The 25,699-nt window shown below is 45.4% G+C and overlaps 1 pseudogene; it reads right to left on the bottom strand.

Moving 5' to 3' along the window:
- Nucleotides 1–25,699, bottom strand: part of LOC119970133 — a 397,883-nt pseudogene that overhangs the window by 138,369 nt on the left and 233,815 nt on the right.

Raw genomic sequence — 25,699 nt, 5'->3', positions numbered from 1 at the left:
GCAATGTTAGCATTCATGTCGAGAAGGCTAGAATACAAGAACAGGGATGCACTTCTGAGGCTGTATATGGCTCTGGTCAGACCCCATTTGGAGTATTGTGAGCAGTTTTGGACCCTGTGTCTAAGGAAGGATGTTCTGGCTTTGGAAAGGGTTCAGAGGAGGTACACAAGAATGATCCCTGGAATGAACAGCTTGTTGTATGAGGAACGGTTGAGGACTCTGGGTCTTACCCATTGGAGTTTAGAAGGATGAGGGGGGATCTTATTGAAACTTACAGGATACTGCGAGGCCTGGATAGAGTGGATGTGGAGAGGATGTTTCTACTTGTAGGAAAAACTGGAACTAGAAGACACAATCTCAGATTAAAGGGACGATCCTTTAAAACAGAGATGAGGAGGACTTTCTTCAGCCAGAGGGTGGTGAATCTGTGGAACTCTGCCACAGAAGGCTGTGGAGGCCAGTTCACTGAGTGTCTTTAAGACAGAGATAGATAGGTTCTTGATTAATAAGGGGATCAGGGGTTATGGGGAGAAAGCAGGAGAATGGGGATGAGAAAAAAATCAGCCGTGATTGAATGGCGGAGCAGACTCGATGGGCCGAGTGGCCTAATTCTGCCCCTATGTCTTATGGTCCAAAGCTTGTGAATGGTACAGCCACAGAGATCTACCATGCCGGCAGCAATAGCTCATGTCAAGACTTGTCCAGTTCATCCTCCGCCTCTGGGACAAAGAGAATCTCAAGAATGTGACCATCACTACTAGCCAAAAGAAGGGGGATAAATCTCGTTGTGAAAACTACAGGGGGGATTTCCCTCCTGTCCATTATGAGTACAGTCCTGGCCCGCATGCTTCTGAACCGCCTTTATCCTGCTGCTGAGGAAGTCCTCTCGGAAATCCAGTGTGGTTTCCAACCATCCCGGGGTACTGCGGACATGGTCTCTATGGTGAGACGGATCCAGGAAAAATGCAGGACAAAACCATGAATTGTTCCTCGCCTTCAGCGACCTGACCAAGGTGTTTTGATTCTTTAAATAACATAGGAAGTACACCATTCAGCCCCTCGTGCCTCTCCCACCATTTAATAAGATCATGGCTGATCTGTGACCTAACTCCATATCCCCGCCTTTGGCCCATATCCCTAAATATCTTTGCTTAACAAAAATCTATCTATCTCAGATTTAAAATTAATAACTGTTCTAGCTTCACCAGCTATTTGTGGGAGAGACTTCTAAACCTCTACCACTCTTTGAGTGAAGAAGTTCTTCCTAACACCTTTCCTGAAGGGTCTAGCCCTACTTTTTTGATTATGCCCCCTAGTTTTAGAATCTTCAATCAGTGGAAATAGTTTATCTTTATCTACCCTGTTTTCTTCACAGTGTCAGGGTCCCAGTTTCAATTCCCGGCTTGGGTCACTCTCTGTGCAGAGTCTGCTCGTTCTCCCAGTGTCTGTTTGGGTTTCCTCCGGGTGCTCCAATTTCCTCCCACAAGTCCCAAAAACTGTGCTGTTAGGTACTTTGGACATTCTGAATTCTCCCTCAGTGTACCCGATAGGCCATCGAGTGTGGCGAATAGGGGATTTTCACAGTAACTTCATTGCAGTGTTAATGTAAGCCTACTTGTGACAATAATAAAGATTTTTTTATCTTTCCCTGTTAATATCTTGAATACCTTGATCAGATCTTAAACCTTCTAAACTCGAGCGAAAATAGGTTTAATTTGAGTAATCTCTTCAGGTATCCTTTTTGTAAACCTACGTTGCACTCCCTCCAAAGCCAAAATATCCTTCCTAAAGTGTGGTGCCCAGAACTGCTCTCAATCCTCCAAGTGGGTCTAAACAGGCTTTTGTACAGCTGCAACATACAGCTTTTATACTCCAACCCTCTGGACTTAAAGGTGAGCATTCCATGGCTTTTTGATTATTTTCTGCACTGGTTGGTGGCATTTTAAAGATCTATGCACCTGAAGCCCCCAAGTCTCTTTGGACATCCACTGTACCTAATCTCTTTCTATTTAGAAAGTACTCTGCCCTATCCTTTTTTGGTCCAAAATGGATAACCTCACGCTTGCTTACATTAAATTCCATCTGCCACAATTTTGCCCATTCACCTAGTCTGTCAATATCTCCTTGCAATTATATGCTGCCATCCAGGCTGTCTACAATGCCATCTAACTTTTTATCGTTAGCAAATTTGGATATATGACTTTCTATGCCACCATCCAAGTCATTAATAAATAATGTGAAAATTGAGGCCCCAATACAGATCTCTGTGGTTCGCCACTAGACATCTCCTGCCAATTAGAGTAATTACCCATTATCCCAACTCTCTGTCACTCAACCAATTTCCTAACCATGTCAATAATTTGAAGCTCTTTGGAACATCCTCTAACGCTTTGGTTTGTCCTGATTTGTGATGGGTCAGTCCAGTATTCAACAATCCACTTCCTGTACCATGCCAAGTCCTGCCCAATTTTCCGCACAGACCATCTTGGATCTACATTGGACTTCAATTACCAATCGTCACCAGCTCAAAGTGGTAGTGGTGGAACCTGTGTGGCGCCAACTGGGAGGAATACAGCAAGATATTGGAGCAAAAAATGTTATAACAATATCATCCTGAAATATTCCCAGAAAACTGGCATTCAGTTGCTTCTGCAGAGCCAATATTTGCTCAGGTATGTAGGTTCAGGCTTTCCAAGAGGAGGAAGATGCATTAAACGATAATATTCCTAAATTGGCAACCGACAGTGGGTCAGAGCAGAAGGCAGCATCATCTTTCATGTATAAGGCGGCTTTGGGCAGCACGTTGGTGTAGTGGCTAGCACTGCTGCCCCACGGCACAGAGGTCCCAGGTTCGACCCCGACCCTGGGTCACTACGTGTGGAGTTTGCACAATCTCCCAGTGTTTGCGTGGGTTTCACCCCCACAACCCAAAGATGTGCAGGGTAGGTGGATTAGCCACGTTAAATTGCACCTTAAAAAAAATGTATGAGGCAGCTTCGACCAAGTGCATCTATTGCCTGAGATTGTCCGAGACATCGCAATCTGAATCCCGCCCATTGTAGGAGGGTTCCATAATTTGCCAATCTGCATATTGGAGTGAGACAGCTATTCTCACTCTAATGTATACTCCCTTGATCCAACCTTCGCCTCAGAGACCTTGGACGAGCACCGCTCAGTGCTGGTCCCCACAAAGGTGCCAGGCTGGCATTTTTCCCGTAGCAGGTATTGGGCCCGGGGGTGCCCTGCTCATGAGGTGGGGTGCGAGGAGGCCCCCTTAGGAGGTGAGTTCTGGGAGTTGAGAGAGAGATCGCTCTTCCTCCACCGAGGAGTTCTGGCGAGCGAAGTTCCTTAGTGCAGGAAACAGGACTAAGTGAGGCCTTGTGGCGACGTTCGCCGATGAGGTCCTGAATTTAAACAGAGCCCCAATAGCTGCGAGCGCCAGGAAACACCCGGCTAAACCCACTCGGCACTGTACTCTGTTCCAATTTAGTAGGTCGAGCCCTAAATGAAACAACTTTTGCCGAGTTAAAGAATGGGTGAAAGAAAAAGAAATGCAAGCTTTGAGTTGTGATCGTTCTATGATGCTTAAATCCTGCTAATCGTACTTAATACATATACTTGCTTTTGTTTTGTTTAAGTCTTTGTAACTTTATAATACAACATGTATAATGGTGGAACAAAGTGAAACGTTTAAGTGCATAGTATGCAAGAAGCTATTTGTTAAAAGTTTATGACGTTAAGTACTTGTGAAGAAATTGTTACCCGCCATTGTAAAGAAACCTTCAGTGTAGTGAAGTTCTCTTTCCTCCAGGGCCAAAGGTTTTAAGAAAACTACAGTGCCACAGAGTGAAATGTATAGCAGAGTGGGTGATTGGTGCGATTGGGACTAGGATTGCAGAGTATTGGATGATCTCAAGTTGATGAAGGTGTTTTGTATTGAAAATGTCTATGTATTGAGTGGGCTGCAGCCACGGAATGAATTTCAAAAACGGTAGCACAGTAGTTAGGACAGTTGCTTCATAGTGCCAGGGTCCCAGGTTCGATTTTTGGCTCTGATCACTGTCTGTGCAGAGTCTGCATGTTCTCCCTGTATCTGCGTGGGTTTCCTCCAGGTGCTCTGGTTTCCTCCCACAGTCCAAATATGTGCAGGATAGGTGGATTGGCCATGCTAAATTTCCCTTGGATAGGTGGGGTTACTGGGTTACGGGATAGAGTGGAGGCGTGGGATTAAGTAGAGTGCTCTTCCAACGGCTGGTGCAGACTTGATGGGCTGAATGGCCTCCTCCTGCACTGTAAATTCTATGATCCCTCTATGATCTATAATCTAAAAAGACTGAACAAGGGCAGCACATTGGCGCAGTGGTTAGCATTGCTGCTTCATGGCAGAGAGGTCCCAGGTTCGATCCCGGCTCTGGGTCACTGTCCGTGTGGAGTTTGCACATTCTCCCAGTGTTTGCGTGGGTTTCGCCCCCACAACCCAAAGATGTGCAGGGTAGGTGGATTGGCCACACTAAATTGCCCCCAAATTGGAAAACACGAATTGGGTCCTCCAAATTATTTAAAAAATAAAAAGACTGAAGTCATGGATGGCCTGTTTGCCTGCACCGCTAACGATATAAACATTGTCCTGGACCAAGCCCAACAGGAAACCCAGGCAGCAGGATTTTCCACTGTTGCCGGGATGCCAGGTCCAGGGGAAATAGATGGCACGCAGTCGCCTTGCATGCACATGGGCATTAGAGAGCGCCCTTCATCAACAGGAAGGGGTTCCACTCCCTGAAGGTCCAACTTGTGTGCGACCACCACATAAAGATCCTGCACTGTGTGCACGCTTGCACGGGTGGGTGCATGAAAGCTACATCCTGGGGTAGTCGAAGATCATTGGCCTATTCGAGGGTGACCGGTTCTCCCTTGGTGATAAGGGGTACCCGCTGAGGACCTGGCTAATGATTCCAGTGTGATGGTTAGAGACCGAGGAGACGACCCAATATAACGACGCCCATGTGACCACCCGGGCCGTCATTGAGCAGTGCATCGGACTGCTGAAAATGCCTCACCCATTCTGGTGATTCACTGCAATACACTCCCTGGAGGGTCGCCTCCTTTGTGGCAGTTGGCTGTGCCCTCCACAACCTGGCACAGCAGCGGGGTGACGTGCTGGAGGTGGAGGAGGAACATGCAAGCATCTCAGAGCAGGAGGATGGGGAAGCGCAGGACCAGGAAAGGCTGGAGACGAGCAGGGGAGGACCCACAGGACCAGCCGGAGGCAGTAGCAGTGAGGGTCCAGTATACCCGGAGAGCCAGTGTGGCCCTCATCCTCACCCGCCTCCCCTAGGACTAGGTTATAAGTCCACCATCTCACCGCCCCAAATCATTTCTTTCCCCTCTCCCATCGCCAATCGCCCTGTTCCACTCTCTGGGGGCATCAGGGAGAGTCCTTCATCAGCAGGAAGGGGTTCCACTCCGTGAACGTCCAACTTGTGAGCGACTACCACATGAAGATCTCCAGGGTGGTGGGATTGTGTCGGCAGTGTCACCGGGTCCATGTCGAAGGCAGGAGGGTGATGATAACCCGCTGTGAACTAAGTACTGGTGCTCCTCACTCTGTGCCGTAGTCTGACTCCTGTCTCTGCTAAGTGCACGCTCACGCCCATCACCTGTACATGATATGCCTGGATTGGGGGGTGGGGGGTGGGGGGGCGCAAACCCAGTACCATCATGCCTGGAAGGGGGTGGGGGTCAAAATAATGTACCAGAGGCTTCGCATGTCTCGGGTGCAACGTGCTTTATTGCTGTACAATTGTGACCCCAACTGCCCCTAGCCCGGTGGTGCCACACCCCCCATCCCCTTTTCCACCCCCCTTCTACACCCCAGTGCCCTCTCAGTGATCATCTGTCTGCTTTGTCCTCCACACTAACGCTACGTCTAGGTGTAACCCCAGGATGCACATTAGCGGTGGAGACAGCCTGCTCCTTACCGCATTCTGTGGACCTTGATGCCCCTGCCGGGCGTTCCTCTGGGGTCCTGGGGCCAGAGTGTTCCGGCCCACTTGTTGGCAGCACAGGTCCTGCCACGCCACCATGTTCCGGATGCCGACTCTGAAACACACTGGTTGTCAGGTTGTGGGGGAAGTTGGGGGAGTAAGTGGTCGCCGTCGTCACCCTGTAGGGAGGCTACGGGTTGGCTTCCAGCGCTCCCTCCTCCCAGTCAGATCCCATAGGGCCCTGGAGGTCTCCTTTGGGACATAGGGGCAGCTGGATCAAGCTTCAGATGCACCTGCGTGATCTTGCTCCGACAGCCCTAGCGGCTGTTGGACACCACCCCGGATGGCCCAGCACCACCGTCTGGAGATCCTGTGGGAGAGTGGACATGTGGTCAGTGCGAGGGAATAATCAGCATACTAGCATGAATAACACATGTGACAGGGCATCTGGATGGGGGCCGGTGGATATTCACCTCTGTGGTACAGACCAACATCAATGACCAATCTGTCCGTAGCCACCCTGGTACCTCCAGGCCCCGTCCTCATAGTGGGGAGTGAGGACTTTGATGTTCGCACCTCACCGCCTATCTGGGTCCTCTCCCATCTGTTGTGGGCCAACGTTCTCCTGCAGGGACACAGGAGGAGGGCAACATGAGCTGCACGCTTCGCGCATCTCCAGGGGATGGGGGGAGAGAACACGGCACATGGTCAGGTGACAGGCAGGACCGGGGCCAACTCACCCTTGCGGCCTGGTGGAGGTTGTTTAGCTTCTTGAGGCACTGGGTGGTGGTTCTCCTGATCACACCCCCACGCTGACAGCTGCGGTAACTTCCTCCCAGGCGTGATTGACCCTTCAAGCCCCTCGGTGGTTCAGGATATCCCGTCTGGACTCCCAACAGTCTCGCCAGGTCAGAATCTACGAATCTTGGAGCTGGTCCTGAGGTTGCATGGCTGCATGGGGTTTGCTCTGCGGGATCAGTTTAAGTGCTGCCCTCCCTCGTTAACAGGGAGCTGCCGGGCAAGGTCCTGGCGAAACAGCTGGCGGGACAGTCACTTGTGGCGTGAAGTCCATGGGGCCTCATGAATTAACATTAGGTACTGGTGATGATCTCGCCGGGTTGGCTGTCAGGAAACACCTGGTATTTCCTGCTCGCCACCACACGTAGAACAAATTTGGTTAGATTGCGTCCAATTGTATTCAGGGAGGTGTGGATCAAGCCATTAGGACTCAATCACTTTGGACAATGGACACCAGTTGAGGAGGGAACAATTTGTAGATGCGTAATCTAATCACTTCAAACTATGGGCCTGGAATGAGGGTTCCCCAACTTGCTGTGAGCATTTTGGAAACAGGCCCAGTCTGTGAATGGAGGTCATGTGATAATGAAAATGAAAAAATGAAAATGAAAATCGCTTATTGTCACGAGTAGGCTTCAATGAAGTTACTGTGAAAAGCCCCTAGTCGCTGGCCTGCTTGAAAAGCCAGCAATTTAGCCCACTGAGCTAACCAGCCCATAAATAAATGAAATGAAAATTGCTATTGTCACGAGTAGGCTTCAATGAAGTTACTGTGAAAAAGCCCCTAGTCGCCACATTCCGGCGCCTGTCCGGGGAGGCTGGTACGGGAATCGAACCGTGCTGCTGGCCTGCTACAGTCTGCTTTAAAAGCCAGCGATTTAGCCTGGTGAGCTAAACCAGCCCATAAGCAAGCTAACCTATGTTTTACGACACTAAATGAAAGCAAAATACTACAGATGCTGGAATTTTGAAAAAAAATCAGAAAATCTGGGTAAACGCAGTAATAACATAAGAACATAAGAACTAGGAGCAGGAGTAGGCCATCTGGCCCCTCGAGCCTGCTCCGCCATTCAATGAGATCATGGCTGATCTTTTGTGGACTCTACAGTTCTACAGTTAACTTCTACAGTTTAACACTATTTCTTTCCACAAATGCTGCCAGACCTGCTGAGTTTATCCGGTAATTTCTATATGTTTTAAGACACTGCTGTCCCAGGTCAGTGTTCAGAGAGAGACCATGTGAGGGAAACAGCAGGATGACGAATCGTGGGTTGCTTTCTCTCTCCAGCGATTCTGCTTTTTATTGTGACTAGTCAAACACCGCAGGAAGCATCATAAATATAAACGAAGCAGCTGCTGATTCCAGAAAAGGAGACAGAGGTCATCCATCCACATTTTAAATTGTGTCTGTGAATCTCTTGAATGCATGTGTGAGAACGCATTGTTTTATTATTTTTGCATATTCGGTATTAATTACAAAACTTACAGGAAAACCTATCAGAGCACTTAAATAGTTAAACACTCAACTCAATTGGGAAGCAAATCTTTTTAAAATACCTGTTGTGGTCAACCGAGATATGGATTTTCCACTTGTCACATGCCCATTTCAATAGATGGAACGTGAGAGGCTGGCCAGGAGTGCATGAGAGTTTACAAGACATGAATGAGGTTTCAGCAGCAGATGACCTGACGCAGCGATCAGGGTCAGGTGATGTTACGGAGTGGAAATAGGTGTCTTCGTGACTCTGCGATATGTGTTTGGAAGCTCAAATCAGGGTCAAATATAAACATCAGACAGGTTGCCTTGGAGAGGACTAAAGTTGGTAGCGATGGAATGAGCTTGTAGCTCACAATGACTTTGGTCTCCCAATAATTAATCAGAGAAAATCTTTGCTCATCCAGCATGTTTGTTGCGCAAACCTGTCTGGTAATTTAGCGACAGTGGAGCGATCCGAGAGAAAGCAGAACTCAGTTTTGTCAGCATATATGCGAAAATTAAAGCAGTGTTTTTAGATATTCTGCCAAGGGACAGCATGTAGATGAAAAAAAAGGCAAAAGGATAGTTCCTTGGGGACTCAGAGTTAATGGTCCAGGAGTGAGAAGACAGGTTACTACCACCAGTATTAATCTATATTACACAATTCATCACAGCAAGAATTACAACAACGAAATAGTCTTGACTGGGGATTAGGGTTATCCTCGTTTATGGTATTCAATATGCAAGCACCAAAAATAGTCTGTTCACACTAGACACAAAGAGGCCTGCCATAGGTGGCCCACTAGCAAGGAGTGACTCTCGGGAACATGATATGAGGAATAACCAAGCAAACTACAGGTCAATCAACTTACTGTCGGTGTTGGGGAAAACCTTTGGAAACAACAATCAAAATAAAATTGATTGGCAATTGTAACAAATACGGGTTCATAAAAGAAAATCAGCACCCATTTGTTCAAGTTAAATCATGTTTGACCTAAGACTAACTTGATTGAATGAAGCTAATGGAGAAGATTAATGGGGGTAATGCATTTGATAAATACCACGTCATAGACTTGTGAGTGAAATTGCGACCCACTGGATGAAGGTGCCGTGGCTACATTGTAAAAAAATGACTAAGGGATTTAAAGTAGAATTGTGGTGATGTTTTGTAAACTGAAGGGCAACATACACGTGTTCCCCAGGGGTCGATATGAGGATCTTTGATATATGCGAAAGACCAAGACTTGGGGATTAATTCAAATGACACAAAACTCAGTAATATATTAAACAATAGGGGGATAGTAATTGTCTTCAGAGGAAAGACTGGTAAAATAGCAGACACATAGTAGATGAAATTTAAAGCAGATAAAAAATTTTGTGGGAAGACTGATGAAGGCAATATAAACTAAATGCACAATTTTCTCGGAGTGCAGGAAAAATAAGACCATGGGTGTATGAAGTTGGCAGGACAAATTAGAAAGGCTGTTAAGATATTTAGAGTCCTTAGCTTTATCGAGACCAAGTTCAAAGGAAGTTATGCAAAAACTTTCCAAAATACTCAGCACAAGTTCCTTTTTTTATCCTTTCATGAGATGTGGACGTCACTGGCAATGCCAGCATTTTAGTGCCAGCCCTATTTGCCCTTGAACGGAGTGGCTTGTGAGGCCACTTCAGAGGGCATTGATAAGAGTCAACCACATTGCTGCAGATCCGGATTCACATTTAGGCCAGACCAGGTAAGGATGGCAGATTCCCTTCCCTGAACGACATTAATGAACCAGATGAGTGCTACCTGGCCCATTAGGGATGTTACCACTGCGTCATAATACCACCTGATACTCAACATAAAAGATGATATGCGGTCAAGTAGACATGGAGAAGATGCTTCCTCTTGTGGGGGCATTCCAGAACGAGAGGTCATAGTCTTAGGGTAAGAGATAGCAAATTTTAAAACAGAGTGAGGAGAAACTATTTCTCCCAAAGGTTGTGAATCTGTTGGAATTCACTAACTCAGAGTGGGGTGGAGGCTGGGACAGTGAGTAAATTTAAGGAGGAGTTAGACAGATTTTTAATTGGTAATGCGCTGAAGGGCTATAGAGAATGGACAGGACAGTGAAGTTAAGGCCAGGGTGAGATCAGCCATGGTCGAATGGTGGAGCAGATTCGATGGGCCAAATGGCCTAATTCTGCCTCTTATAGCTATGAACTTATAAAACGATTTAATGGAAATTATCTTTCTTAATTCACAGTGGCACTTATATTCAATTATCAATTATTTTTATTCAAGAATGCATTTTACTCATACTTTTGCTTCTTATTTTCCTATAGCAGAAATACCAATTCAATGTGTATTACTACAGAACCACAATGCAACAATATTTTTCTTCCATTTTGTGAGACAAGGTTAAAAATCACATTTTATTTTTACTTATAAACTTCACATTTTGGAACATGTATTTTTTGATTAACATCGGAAATTTGGGCAATTATACAAAAAGATTTCATTCAAAAAATAACTTGTCAGGTAAGGGGTTTGTTTTATCGTCTAACAACTTACCTCAGCTAAGTCTTCGAAACAGCTGCCAACTAATGGATGAGGGCTACCTTCGTCTGTCATTTCCACAGTATCTTCAATTAGGCCCAATAACTTCACAGTCAACTCATGGATATCCACAATACGACTAAATATGATTTCTACATCCTGTGAGAAGACAATGATCAAATTTTAAAAATAAAACTCCTCAACATCCACAAAAGAACGTGCAAACCAGAAATATAGGCACTTAAGGATTTATTACCAAAGGTTTAAGTGCCAAAGATCAACTGCATCAAGTGTGCCATGGCAATGGACAACTTGTGCATGAAAAGCCTTTTCATCAATAAGAGCAATGTTTCAGAAGTAAAGGTCAAGCTATGGATGGTGTCTCCTTTGATGTATACAAACGCCTAGTCCTCCCAGGTACAAACTACATTTTAATTCAGTTATTCCTCTCCTTTTCATTTATTTTAAGGAATGGCAATTTCCTGTTCATGAAATTCTAAAATTCTCACAAGACATTTTGGCGGGGATCAAATAAGGCTGTCGGCAACATTATTTCTTTAAAAAATGTATTTTATTACAAACATGTATCAAAACTGGTTACAGCAAATAAACACCCCTGGAAACATAAGAACATAAAAACATAAGAACTAGGAGCAGGAGTAGGCCATCTGGCCCCTCGAGCCTGCTCCGCCATTCAATGAGATCATGGCTGATCTTTTGTGGACTCAGCTCCACTTTCCGGCCCGAAACACCATAACCCTTAATCCCTTTATTCTTCAAAAAACTATCTATCTTTACCTTAAAAACATGTAATGAAGGAGCCCAACTGCTTCACTGGGCAAGGAATTCCATAGATTCACAACCCTTTGGGTGAAGAAGTTCCTCCTAAACTCAGTTCTAAATCTACTTCCCCTTATTTTGAGGCTATGCCCCCTAGTTCTGCTGTCACCCGCCAGTGGAAACAACCTGCCCGCATCTATCCTATCTATTCCCTTCATAATTTTAAATGTTTCTATAAGATCCCCCCTCATCCTTCTAAATTCCAACGAGTACAGTCCCAGTCTACTCAACCTCTCCTCATAATCCAACCCCTTCAGCTCTGGGATTAACCTAGTGAATCTCCTCTGCACACCCTCCAGCGCCAGTACGTCCTTTCTCAAGTAAGGAGACCAAAACTGCACACAATACTCCAGGTGTGGCCGCACTAACACCTTATACAATTGCAACATAACCTCCCTAGTCTTAAACTCCATCCCTCTAGCAATGAAGGACAAAATTCCATTTGCCTTCTTAATCACCTGTTGCACTTGTAAACCAACCTTCTGTGACTCATGCACTAGCACACCCAAGTCTCTCTGAACAGCGGCATGCTTTAATATTTTATCGTTTAAATAATAATCCCGTTTGCTGTTATTCCTACCAAAATGGATAACCTCACATTTGTCAACATTGTATTCCATCTGCCAGACCCGAGCCCATTCACTTAACCTATCCAAATCCCTCTGCAGACTTCCAGTATCCTCTGCACTTTTCGCTTTACCACTCATCTTAGTGTCATCTGCAAACTTGGACACATTGCCCTTGGTCCCCAACTCCAAATCATCTATGTAATTGTGAACAATTGTGGGCCCAACACTGATCCCTGAGGGACACCACTAGCTACTGATTGCCAACCAGAGAAACACCCATTTATCCCAACTCTTTGCTTCTATTAATTAACCAATCCTCTATCCATGCTACTACTTTACCCTTAATGCCATGCATCTTTTATCTTATGCAGCAACCTTTTGTGTGGCACCTTGTCAAAGGCTTTCTGGAAATCCAGATATACCACATCCATCGGCTCCCGTTATCTACTGCACTGGTAATGTCCTCAAAAAATTCCACTAAATTAGTTAGGCATGACCTGCCTTTAACGAACCCATGCTGCGTCTGCCCAATGGGACAATTTCTATCCAGATGCCTCGCAATTTCTTCCTTGATGATAGATTCCAGCATCTTCCCTATTACCGAAGTTAAACTCACTGGCCTATAATTTCCTGCTTTCTGCCTACCTCCTTTTTTAAACAGTGGCGTCACGTTTGCTAATTTCCAATCCACCGGGACCACCCCAGAGTCTAGTGAATTTCGGTAAATTATCACTAGTGGCATCTGCAATTTCCCTAGCCATCTCTTTTAGCACTCTGGGATGCATTCCCAACATACTTCCCAACAATCAACTATACAGTCTGTACAGATTTTTCCCATTTTTCACCCCCCCCACTGCGATGAACAGCCCCTCAAACACGGTCACAAACATCCTCCACCTTTTCCCAAACCCCCCTGCTGAGCCCCTTAACTCATACTTCATCTTCTCTAACTGCAGGAAGTCGTACTGGTGGGGGTAGCACGGGGCGCAGTGGGTTAGCCCTGTTGCCTCACAGCACCAAGGCCCCGGTTCAATCCTGGCTCTGGGTCTCTGCCCGTGTGGAGTTTGCACATTCTCCCCATGTTTGCTTGGGTTTTGCCCCACAACCCAAAGATGTGCAGGCTCGGTGGATTGACCATGCTAAATTGCCCCTTAATTGGAAAAAAAAAATTAATTGGATACTCTAAATTTGTTTAAAAAAGGAAGTCATACAGGTCACCAACCAAGCCGCAACCCAGGCGGCGATGCAGGACCGCCACTCCAGCAAAATTCGCCGTCATGCAATCAGAGAGGTGACACCCACAACATCAGCCTTCTTCCTCTCCATGAGCTCTGCTTCTCTGAAACCCCAAATATCGCCACCAAAGGGTCCAGGTCCACCTCCTCCTCCACTATCCTGACTAAGACCGCGAACACTCCTGCCCAGAATCTTCCCAATTTTTTCGCAACCCCAAAACAATGTGCGCGTGTTTCGCTGGCCCCCCGCCCACACCTCGCACACTCATTTGCTACCCCCGAAAGAACCCACTCATTCTCGCCCGAGTCATATGCACCCTGTGCAGCATCTTAAACTGGATCAGGCTCATCCTTGTACAAGAGATGGTCCCATTTTACCCTACACAGTGCTGCATTCCATACTCCCCAATTGATCTCCCCTCCCAACTCCACTTCCCATTCCTCCTTGATCTTCACCACCCTCCCTGCACCCGTCATTTGTATAGATCCCCAATTATTCCCTCCCCTTCCACAGCAGCCGTCACTCCAGCAGGGTGTATCCTGGCAATTTAGGGAACCCTCTCCAGACCTTTTGCGCAAAGTCCCTAACCAGCAGATACCGGAACTCACTCCCCCTCAGCAGCTCTACCCTCTTCCTTAGCTCCTCCAGACTGGCGACCCTTCCTTTACGCGGAGGTGCATCTCCTGCAGGAAGACTACCCCCGCTTTCAAGCTCCTGAGGTGCGCGAACACCCGCGACCTTTTAACCGGCCCATTCAGTCCCCAGACGTTCCACGTTACCAGCCTTACTGGAGGCTTACACCACCAATCCCCTCTACCGTCCGTCAACTTCCCCATTTAACATCCTCCCCCTTAATTTCACCCTATACCTAGCCATCCTAGATGACCCCCTTCTCCGCCCCGATCATGCCATCTCTCACCCACTGCCATGTCACAACAACCTCCCCTTCCCTTCATCGACCACCCCTCTTGGCCTTCTCCCCTACCACCTCACTTCCGTTCACCAGCATCACCTGCAGGCGCGCTGCCCCTGCCCAAAGGCACCTCCCAATTACCTCCCCTTCCCTCTACCCCCCCCCCCCCCCCCACTCCTTCGCTCAATGAGGAAGGCTCCCTGCTGACCTTACCCTCCCCACACAAACAACGATTTCTCCTGAACTCCAGGCAACCTTCTCCAAAAGCAAACAAACAAATGTTGAAACAAACAGTCCCATAAAACATATATCCCCACATAAACTCTTCACCCCTACAACTCCTTACAATCTCAACATAAACAACAAACGCCCCCCCCCAAAAAAAACAAAAATACTCCAATCCCTACCCCCACTTCAAACATGCTCCCAACTATTGCAAAGTGCCAGCACCCCAGTTCCCCTGCATTGTCCGCTCAGTTCTCCCACAGTTTATGCTCAATACCCCCGGCCTTCGAACGTCATCCATAATTTTGTCAGGTAGACCGCCCCAAAACTGATCTGCCAGTACCGCCGGTACAGCACCGCCTTGGCCTGGTTGAAATCTGCCTGTCGTTTTGCTAACTCGGCTACAATGTCCTGAAATTCCTAAATTTGGACATTATTCTCCCCCAGTCACAGGTACACTTCTCCCTGGCCCATCGCAGAATTTTCTCTTTCTCCACAAATTTGTAGAGTCTCACGATCACCACGCGCGGCGGCTCCCCAGCTCTATGCTTCTGCCTCAGGGACCTATGCACTCGGTCCACTTTAGGCGACTCATCTAGCACCCCTTCTGCCACCAACCCCGCCAGCATCTTCGAGACGTACCTCGTGGAACTCACACCTTCCACTCCTTCAGGCAGGCCAACAATTCACAGGTTCTGCCTTCTCGAGGAATTCTCCTGCTCCGCCACCTTTGCCCTCAATGTTTTACACAGGTCTCCGAGGAGCCCCACCTCCCCCTCCAGAGCCACCACGCCCTCACTATGATCCGAGGTCACTGCTTCAATCCCACAAATCTGTGACCCCCCACACCTCGCCACCCGTTCCAGAGAACTCTTCAGGGGTGCCGCAGCTCCTTTGATGGCCTTCGAGTGATCCTCAAGCATTTCCTTCCTCTGCTGGCAGAATTTCTCTTGAATAATCGCCATCAGCTCCTCCATCTGGGGCCTTCCAGCTACATCAGCCCTTCCGCCGCCTGCATGTTTACAGTGGTTGCTGCTGCACAGGTTTCCTCAACTTTTCAGCCAATCTCTCACTGTTTTCTGTCGGGTCTGATAGCCAGCAGATATATCACTCACGGGGAAACTACTCCTCCAACATTCACCTACGCCTTTTCAGCAAATTTCCACTCAGTAACAGGTAAAAAGAGTTCTTTTCTGTGCCTTCAGGCAGGAACTGCCCTCTGTGTGACCACTCACTCCATGGCCACAACCAGACGTGTACACAACATTGTTACGAGTTAAGAGTTTACACAAAACTAGAGCTTTCAGGGTAACAATCTGAAAATGAAATGCGATTAAGTTGATAAAAAGTAGGAGTTCACTTGGGAATCAGCGCCCACAATATAATCAGTTAAGTTTAAGACCAGATAATAAAAAAGTCAAAAATATAAGTACTGAACTGTAAAATAACTAACTTACTGAAATAAAAGAGGACATTGACCAGACTAAGTGGAAGGAAAAACAGCAAACAGTTGCGGATGAACAATGGAAAATACTTACACAGAAGATGAAAAGGATACAAATCAACTTTATTCTAATATGGGAAAAAGCAAATTTGAGATTACTTGGACGGAAAAGATCCTCCACAAGATCCTGACATAAAGGAAGATTTTTTTTGCCAAGGACCAATCATCACAACCCAATAGCATCACGACACAAGCGCTTCAAGAAAGCGTTATCAACCCAATCAACTTCAACTGCTTTAACGACCTTCCTTCACACCATGTTGAGCTCCATTCAGATTCCTCCAATAATTAGGGAGGTCATGCCAATGTACAACGGATCTGTATAACACATGGACTTGGGTGATTGTGGCAAGAAATATTCTTGCCAAGTAAATGCCAAGTATTGATCATGCTAACCAACAAAGCACAGCTATCCTTTTTTGACCTCTATATTACGTAATTAGAATTAAACTATGTGTGTTGTCACTTAGTAAGAACTACTCCAGAGAATATTTCAACTTTACTGTGGTGTTTAAGAGCATAAGAATTCGGAGCAGAAGTAGGCCATCTGGCCCCTCGAGCCTGCTCTGCCATTCAATGAGATCATGGTTTGATCTTTTGTGGACTCAGCTCCACTTTCCGGTCCGAACACCATAACCCTTAATCCCTTTATTCTTCAAAAAACTATCTTTATCTTAAAAACATTTAATGAAGGAGCCTCAACTGCTTCACTGGGCAAGGAATTCCATAGATTCACAACCCTTTGGGTGAAGAACTTCCTCCTAAACTCAGTCCTAAAACTACTTCCCCTTAAGAGGCTATGCCCCCGAGTTCTGCTTTCACTCACCAGTGGAAACAACCTGCCCGCATCTATCCTATCTATTCCCTTCATAATTTTATATGTTTCTATAAGATCCCCCCTCATCCTTCTAAATTTCAACGAGTACAGTCCCAGTCTACTCAACCTCTCCTCGTAATCCAACCCCTTCAGCTCTGGGATTAACCTAGTGAATCTCCTCTGCACACCCTCCAGCGCCAGTATGTCCTTTCTCAAGTAAGGAGACCAAAACTGAACACAATACTCCAGGTGTGGCCTCACTAACACCGTATACAATTGCAGCATAACCTCCCTAGTCTTAAACTCCATCCCTCCAGCAATGAAGGACAAAATTCCATTTACCTTCTTAATCACCGTTGCACCTGTAAACCAACTTTCTGTGACTCATGCACGAGCACACCCAGGTCTCTAGCACAGCAGCATGCTTTAATATTTTATCATTTAAATAATAATCCCTTTTGCTGTTATTCCTACCAAAATGGATAACCTCACATTTGTCAACATTGTATTCCATCTGCCAGACCCTAGCCCATTCACTTAACCTATCCAAATCCCTCTGCAGACTTCCAGTATCCTCTGCACTTTTCGCTTTACCACTCATCTTAGTATCGTCTGCAAACTTGGACACATTGCCCTTGGTCCCCAACTCCAAATCATCTATGTAAATTGTGAACAATTGTAGGCCCAATACTGATGCCTGAGGGACACCACTAGCTACTGATTGCCAACCAGAGAAACACCCATTAATCCCCACTCTGCTTTCTATTAATTAACCAATCCTCTATCCATGCTACTACTTTACACTTAATGCCATGCATCTTTATCTTATGCAGCAACCTTTTGTGTGGCACCTTGTCAAAGGCTTTCTGGAAATCCAGATATAAAGCACATCCATTGGCTCCCCATTATCTACCGCACTGGTAATGCCCTCAAAAAATTCCACCAAATTAGTTAGGCACGACCTGCCCTTTATGAACCCATGCTGCGTCTGCCCAATGGGACAATTTCTATCCAGTTGCCTCGCTATTTCTTCCTTGATGATAGATTCCAGCATCTTCCCTACTACCGAAGTTAAGCTCACTGGCCTATAATTACCCGCTTTCTGCCTACCTCCTTTTTTAAACAGCGGTGTCACGTTTGCTAATTTCCAATCCGCCGGGACCACCCCAGAGTCTAGTGAATTTTGGTAATTTGCAATTTCCCTGGCCATCTCTTTTAGTGCTCTGGGATGCATTCCATCAGGGCTAGGAGACTGGTCTACCTTTAGCCCCATTAGCTTGCCCATCACTACCTCCTTAGTGATAACAATCATCTCAAGGTCCTCACCTGTCATAGCCTAATTTCTATCAGTCACTGGTATGTTATTTGTGTCTTCCACTGTGAAGACTGACCTAAAAAACCTGTTCAGTTCCTCAGCCATTTCCTCATCTCCCATTATTAAATCTCCCTTCTCAGCCTCTAAAGGACCAATATTTACCTTAGCCACTCTTTTTTGTTTTATATATTTGTAGAAACTTTTACTATCTGTTTTTATATTCTGAGCAAGTTTACTCTCATAATCTATCTTACTCTTCTTTATAGCTTTTTTAGTAGCTTTCTGTTGCCCCCTAAAGATTTCCCAGTCCTCTAGTCTCCCACTAATCTTTGCCACTTTGTATGCTTTTCCTTCAAATTGATACTCTCCCTTATTTCCTTTGATATCCACGGTTGATTTACCATCCTTCTCCCGTCCTTCCTTTTTGTTGGTATAAACCTTTGCTGAGCACTGTGAAAAATCGCTTTGAAGGTTCTCCCCCGTTCCTCAATAATTCCCCGTTTCACCATAAAGTCTTTGCTCCCAGTCTACCTTAACTAGTTCTTCTTTCATCCCATTGTAATCTCCTGTGTTTAAGCACAAAACACGAGTATTTGATTTTACCTTCTCACCCTCCATCTGTATTTTAAATTCCACCATATTGTGATCGCTCCTTCCGAGAGGATCTCTAACTATGAGATTATTAATCAATCCTGTCTCATTACACAGGACCAGATCTAGGACCGCTTGTTCCCTCGTAGGTTCCATTACATACTGTTCTAGGAAACTATCGCGGATACATTCTATAAACTCCTCCTCAAGGCTGCCTTGACCTACCTGGTTAAACCAATCGACATGTAGATTAAAATCCCCCATGATAACTGCTGTACCATTTCTACATGCATCAGTTATTTCTTTGTTTATTGCCTGCCCCACCATAATGTTGCTATTTGGTGGCCTATAGATTACTCCTATCAATGACTTTCTCGCCTTACTATTCCTGATTTCCACCCAAATGGATTCAACCTTATCCTCCATAGCACCAATGTCATCCCTTACTATTGCCCGGATGTCATCCTTAAATAACAGAGCTCTACCATCTCCCTTACCACCCACTCTGTCCTTCCGAATAGTTTGATACCCTCGGATATGTAACTCCCAGTCGTGACCATCCTTTAACCATGTTTCAGTAATGGCCACTAAATCATAGTCATTCACGATGACTTGCGCCATCAACTCATTTACCTTAATCCGAATACTACGAGAATTCAGGTAAAGTACACTTATGTTGGCTTTTATCCCTCCGTTTTGAATCTTAACACCTCGATCAGTATCCTCTCCTAAGTTATATTTCCTCCTAACTTTTCTCCTAATTTTCCTTGTCGTTGAACCCATATCTTCATGTAACAACCTGCCGTGTTGCTTACCATTTATGTTTTTACTTCCCGTTTTATTCCTTTTAGTATTACTGGGCCTATTCATTGAGCTCCCATCAGTCACTGTACCTTGTACTGTCGCCCTTTTTGATTTTTGACTATGTCTTCTCTGCCTTACACTTTCCCCCTTACTGCCTTTTGTTTCTGTCCTGGTTTTACTGCCTTCCGACTTCCTGCATTGGTTCCCATCCCCCTGCCACATTAGTTTGAACCCTCCCCAACAGCTCTAGCAAACACCCCCCCCCTAGGACATCGGTTCCAGTCCTGCCCTGGTGCAGACCGTCCGGTTTGTACTGGTCCCACCTCCCCAAGAACTGGTTCCAATGCCCCAGGAATTTGAATCCCTCCCTCTTGCACCATCGCTAGAGCCACGCATTCATCCTATCTATCCTGACATTCCTACTCTGACTAGCTCGTGGCACTGGTAGCAATCCTGAGATTACTACCTTTAAGGTCCTACATTTTAGTTTTACTCCTAACTCCCTGAATTCAGCTTGTAGGACCTTGTCCCGTTTTTTACCTATATCGTTGGTGCCTATGTGCACCACGACAGCTGGCTGTTCATGCCCCCCCCCCCACAGAATATCCTGCAGCCGCTCCGAGACATTCTTGACCCTTGCACCAGGGAGGCAACATACCATCCTGGAGTCTCAATTGCGTCCGCAGAACCGCCGGTCTATTCCCCTTACGATTGAGTCCCCTATCACTACAGTATAGCCCTGTCATTCTTCTTCCTGCCCTGCGCGCAGCAGAGCCAGCCACGGTGCCATAAACCTGGATGCTGCTGCCTTCCCCTGGTGAGCCATCCCCCTCAACAGTATCCAAAGCGGTATATCTGTTTTGCAGGGAGATGGCCGCAGAGGACACCTGCACTGCCTTCCTATTCTTGCTCTATCTTTTGGTCACCCATTTTCTATCTCTCTCAGTAACTTTCACCTGCGGTGTGACCAACTCGCTAAACGGGCTATCCACGACGTCCTCAGCATCACGGATGCTCCAAAGTGAGTCCATCCGCAGCTCCAGAGCCGTCAAGCGGTCTAACAGGAGCTGCAACTGGACACACTTCATGCACGTGAAGGAGCCAGGGACAGTGGACTTGTCCCTGAGCTCCCACATCGCACACGAGGAGCATTAACAAAAAATTCTTAATTTTTGCCACAGTCCCATTCAAATAGGAGACAGGCCTTAGAATTGACAACGTTTTGACAAAATAGCATGCCCCATAAGTATGTGGGGCTCCAGTGTAGTTACCTGCATCTTTGCATTCACAATAATCTTTCTCAAGGACTTTACTGTTAAGAATTGGAGAGTTTTCCATAATTAGCTGTATAAGGATCAACTACGGCAAGTCTGAAAGCGCTAGAGCACTAGCTGCATTCTGTTTTCTTCAAAGAATGATGGAAGAATTTAAGGTAAACAAATGCTGACAGCAAACCTCAGAACAATAATTAAATTTCTCCATGAGGAAATTTTGTTACTTGTTGTGACGATGGCATAATCTTATACCAATAGAATTTATTGAACCGTATATCTCTTTTAAGTTGCAATATTTGTATTACAATATGAAAATCTAGATATTCTAATTAACTGATTTATCAATATGGAAACAAATTAATATTTTCAGAGCTAAAAATTCACATTTGGAAATGTTTTACTATCTAGTGTTAAAACGGTAAATGCAATTGCTTGTATTCTAAAGTACAATTTAATATAAATGTAACTTTTCATTTGCTTTAAAAAAAAATAAAAGTCTAAAATTTAAGACTATAAATCTACATTTTAAATTAAAACACTTGGAAGAAACATGTTAAAACAGAGGTTTGGGCTACAGTGGTTAGCCCTGCTGCCTCACGGCACCGAGGATCCGGGTTCACTCCCGGCCCCAGGTCACTGTCCATGTGGAGTTTGCACATTCTCCTCGTGTCTGCGTGGGTCTCACCCCCACAACCTAAAGCTGTGCAGGGAAGGTTGATTGGCCACGCTAAATTTCCCCTTTTGAAAAAACGAATTTTTTAAAGAAAAGGTTTCATTCTTTCCTGTGAAACCAAAACATATTTCATGGAGGCCAGTATGAAAAAAAATGTTGTGGCTTATTACTGAAAGCTAGTAATTAAGGTACTATCTTAATTGGAGAATAGACTGAAGTTTCCAGTATGCTTTACAGCAAGGAACAAAACCAAATCAAGTTGCAGTGAATTAAAAGAGACAGTGACAAAATGAGTTCCAGATCTAAGCCACACAATTGCTGGAATACACTGGGTAGAGGCGCCCGTACACTTGGATATATGCATGCTACTGGTAGCCATAAAGAACTTAGCAACAGGCAACACAGCATTATAGCTATAGATGTAGTTCAGGAAGCACAATAAAATGAAAGAAAAAGCAGTGTGTATATTATTAAAGAGGGCAACAAACTTATGAGGATGTGTACATTTGGAAAAGGTGTTCATAAAATTTACAACATACATTTGCAGAAAACAGCTTAGCATCTGATACAAAGGGTTCCCTGAAGACCTTGATGATGAGATTCAATTCTCTTAGATATTGCCGAATCTCAGACATATACATCTTCACTAAATCAAAGTAAGTTTGTTCGCCAGTGGTAATGGGTTCCTCTTCAATTACACCCAAATCTTCCTCATCTTGATGGAACATATCCATTAGTACCTAGAAAACACAATTTTTACTTTCAGTTTCTGCACTGTGCAATTGGAGAAAATTGATAACACAGGTGGGAGCGTGATTTGCATTGTTCTACAAGCAGTGAAGATAAATACAAAGCTAAATTTCCAATCAGACGAACTTGCAGATTGAGCATGACTACATTCCTGTAATCTCCATACTAAAAAACAATGGTCCACTCCTAAGCATCAGTTCTTGACTCAGGAGCAGCAGGATAAACCTAAATGACCCAAGCCTCATAATAACTTAAATGAATTTTCCAAGGCAAAGCTATCTTCAATTCAAGCATTGCGCTCTTGAATTCATTGACGACCAGATTCAGATCCTGCACTGGCACTGCAGGTTTCCCATTTGGATCAATTTTCTATCTTCTCTTCCAGTTTGGAGTCAACATGGGCTCTTAGCGCAATCAGAGTTGAAAAACCACAAGGCCACAGTTGAGCTCGATTTTAACTCCAGAATTGATTCAAGGTTGATAAATCGTACCTAGCCTGGCACACAACAGGAATTGATGGAATCAAAGTCTCAATGGTTGAGTCTGCAGTGGCTAGCATACTTACCTGAGTCTTCACTGGAAGTATTGACATTAGGCACCTAGAAATCCAGTAAGAATTGCATGAAATTAATAGAATCAAGTTGCAAAACATCAAGGGAGACTGATATGCAGACACAGATTCCCTTACAACTGGGAATCTCACACTCATGAAAGAAGTTAAGCAACAAGATTTGGAATGATTGGAAGGCATAGAACATAGAGTGCAGAAGTAGGCCATTTGGCCCATTGAGTCTCCATCGACCCACTTAAGCCCTCACTTCCACCCTATCCCCGTAACCCAATAACCCCTCCTAACCTTTTTGGACACTAAGGGCAATTTAGCATGGCCAATCCATTTGACCTGCACGTCTTTGGACTGTGGGAGGAAACCGGAGCACCCGGAGGAAACCCACGCAGACACGGGGAGAGCGTGCAGACTCTGCACAGACAGTGACCCAGCGGGGAATCGAACCTTAGACCCTGGCGCTGTGAAGCCACAGTGCTAGCCTCTTGTGCTATCGTGCTGCCCAATGTGTGTTCCAAGATCCGGCAGAAAGGTAGTACAGTGGCTAGCACAGTTGCTTCACAGCTCCAGTGTCCCTGGCTTGATTCCCGGCTTGGGTCACTTGTCTGTGCAGAGTCTGCACGTTCTCCCCGTGTTTGCGTGGGTTTCCTCCGGGTGCTCTGGTTTCCTCCCACAGTCCAAAGATGTGCAGGTTAGGTGGATTGGCCATGCTAAATTGCCCTTAGCGTCCAAAAAGGTTAGGTGGGGTTACTGGGTAACGGGGATAGGTTGGAAGTGGGAGCTTAAGTGGGGTGCCCTTTCCAAGGGCTGGTACAGACTCGAACGGCCAAATGGCCTCCTTCTGCACTGTAAATTATATGATCACACGGATGAATATCGTTCCCCAAGCACAGTTTTATCTTTTGCCAAAGAATGACCAGAGACATTGAATATTAAAATCACAAGTTAGTTCGATGTATATAAAACACTGTTGGGCGAGACTGAAGTGAAATTGGTGCCCAAAGGGTAGGTTCAACCCTTCATATCAAACAAGAATGAAGTGATATGTAGTTGATATTCTAAAATAATCAAAACAAAGCATATTATCTTATTGGGTCAGTCACTATGTTTTTCTTCAGTTTCGGAATGCTAAAGCATGTTAAACTCATTAATCTGTGGAGGATGTCAAAAAAGCATTTGCTCTCATTGTCATTTCATGGTAATTCCCAGGATCTAAATCTGTAAATATAACAAGTAAACAACATGTAAATTTCAACCTATCAGAGGTTTTGTTTGTATCTGAATTAAACAAAATACTAGAGAGTCTGCAATAAAACAAGTTTAAATCTGGATTTTACTCTCGATCCACTGTTCGTGTGCTGGAGGTACAAGTATATATTAATCTCAAGTATACACCTTGAAAAATTCACAGGGATATCATAACAGCATTGGTCCTTCAAAAACAATAAAAGCAAATAAAACATTTCCATCATGTCCTCATTAAGCCACCCCCCCCCCCCCCCCCCCCCCCCAGAAAGGGATCCACAGTATCTTGACAAAATACAATCTCAATGATGGTTAGTAAACTTGAAACAGGTAAGCAGAGGTTGTTAATCTGGGATCTACAAATTGGTTTGTCCCATCAGTACATCAGTAGTCTCCCATTTGTCCCTTCAGTACATCAGTAGTCTCCCATGAGTTGCTTGATCTGAGTAGTAGTTTCCCTGTGAGACGTGTGGCACAGTCTGGCTCGGAGCTATCACAAGAACGGGTTATTACAGTCCCGGACCAGACCCCCAAACATTTGGTATGATCTGATTGGGCCAAGTTTGAGATTCACAACACTGGCTAAGAAAATACACAACATTCGATGAGTTTTGAACAAAGGTAAACTTTACTATACAAGGTGAGAAAGTGGGAACAATTTACAATATCTATCACATACTCTAAGATTCAGGGTAAATATGAGAGGTATGTGATTTGAGCAAAAAGTGACCGAACACACCATACTTCACAATAAGTGGCGGATGCAACCCAGACAGATTCCACAGATTTCTCAACAATCCACCCAGACATCAGTAAACACCGTTAGTCAACCAGTCTCTGTGAAACTGTCTCTCACAGGGATCTAATCTTTAATTTCAAAGATCTCACCATGGATTTCTTTCCAAAAGTTGCTCCAACTCAGGTAGCATTGACAGCAATAAAACTATTTCAAATCTGGATTTTGCACCTTGTAGGATTTAAAGCTTGTCACCTGAGACTCCATTCCCCTGGGTTCCTGGTCTGCACTCCAGCACCAACGCATTGGGGCAGCATGGTAGCATTGTGGTTAGCACAATTGCTTCACAGCTCCAGGGTCCCAGGTTCGATTCCCGGCTTCGGTCACTGTCTGTGCGGAGTCTGCACGTTCTCCCAGTGTGTGCGTGGGTTTCCTCCGGGTGCTCCGGTTTCCTCCCACAGTCCAAAGATGTGCAGGTTAGGTGGATTGGCCACGCTAGATTGCCCTTAATGTTGGGTGGGGTTGCTGGGTTATGGGGATGGGGTGGAGGTGTGGGCTTGGGTAGAGTGCTCTTTCCAAGAGCCAGTGCAGGCTCGATGGGCCGAATGGCCTCCTTCTGCACTGTAAATTAAATGATCTATGATTAGCACAGCTTTGGCCACGCCAAATAAAATGCTACTGCTCCAAAGGGTTATCTTCACCCCAATGACTGGCAGCATGGAATCATCAACCTTATGCTGCCCTCCTTGTTCTTCAGGGTTCCCCCCCCCCCCCCCCCCCCCGAGTCCTTTTTCTGCTGGAGCCTCTTTCTCTGCTCTTTTCTGTTTCTTCTTATCTGAGA

This window comes from Scyliorhinus canicula, chromosome 1 (assembly GCF_902713615.1).
Source record: "Scyliorhinus canicula chromosome 1, sScyCan1.1, whole genome shotgun sequence".
Classification (NCBI taxonomy): domain Eukaryota; kingdom Metazoa; phylum Chordata; class Chondrichthyes; order Carcharhiniformes; family Scyliorhinidae; genus Scyliorhinus; species Scyliorhinus canicula.
The sequence above is the reverse complement of the archived record's forward strand: the minus strand, read 5'-3'. Positions and strand labels throughout refer to the sequence as shown.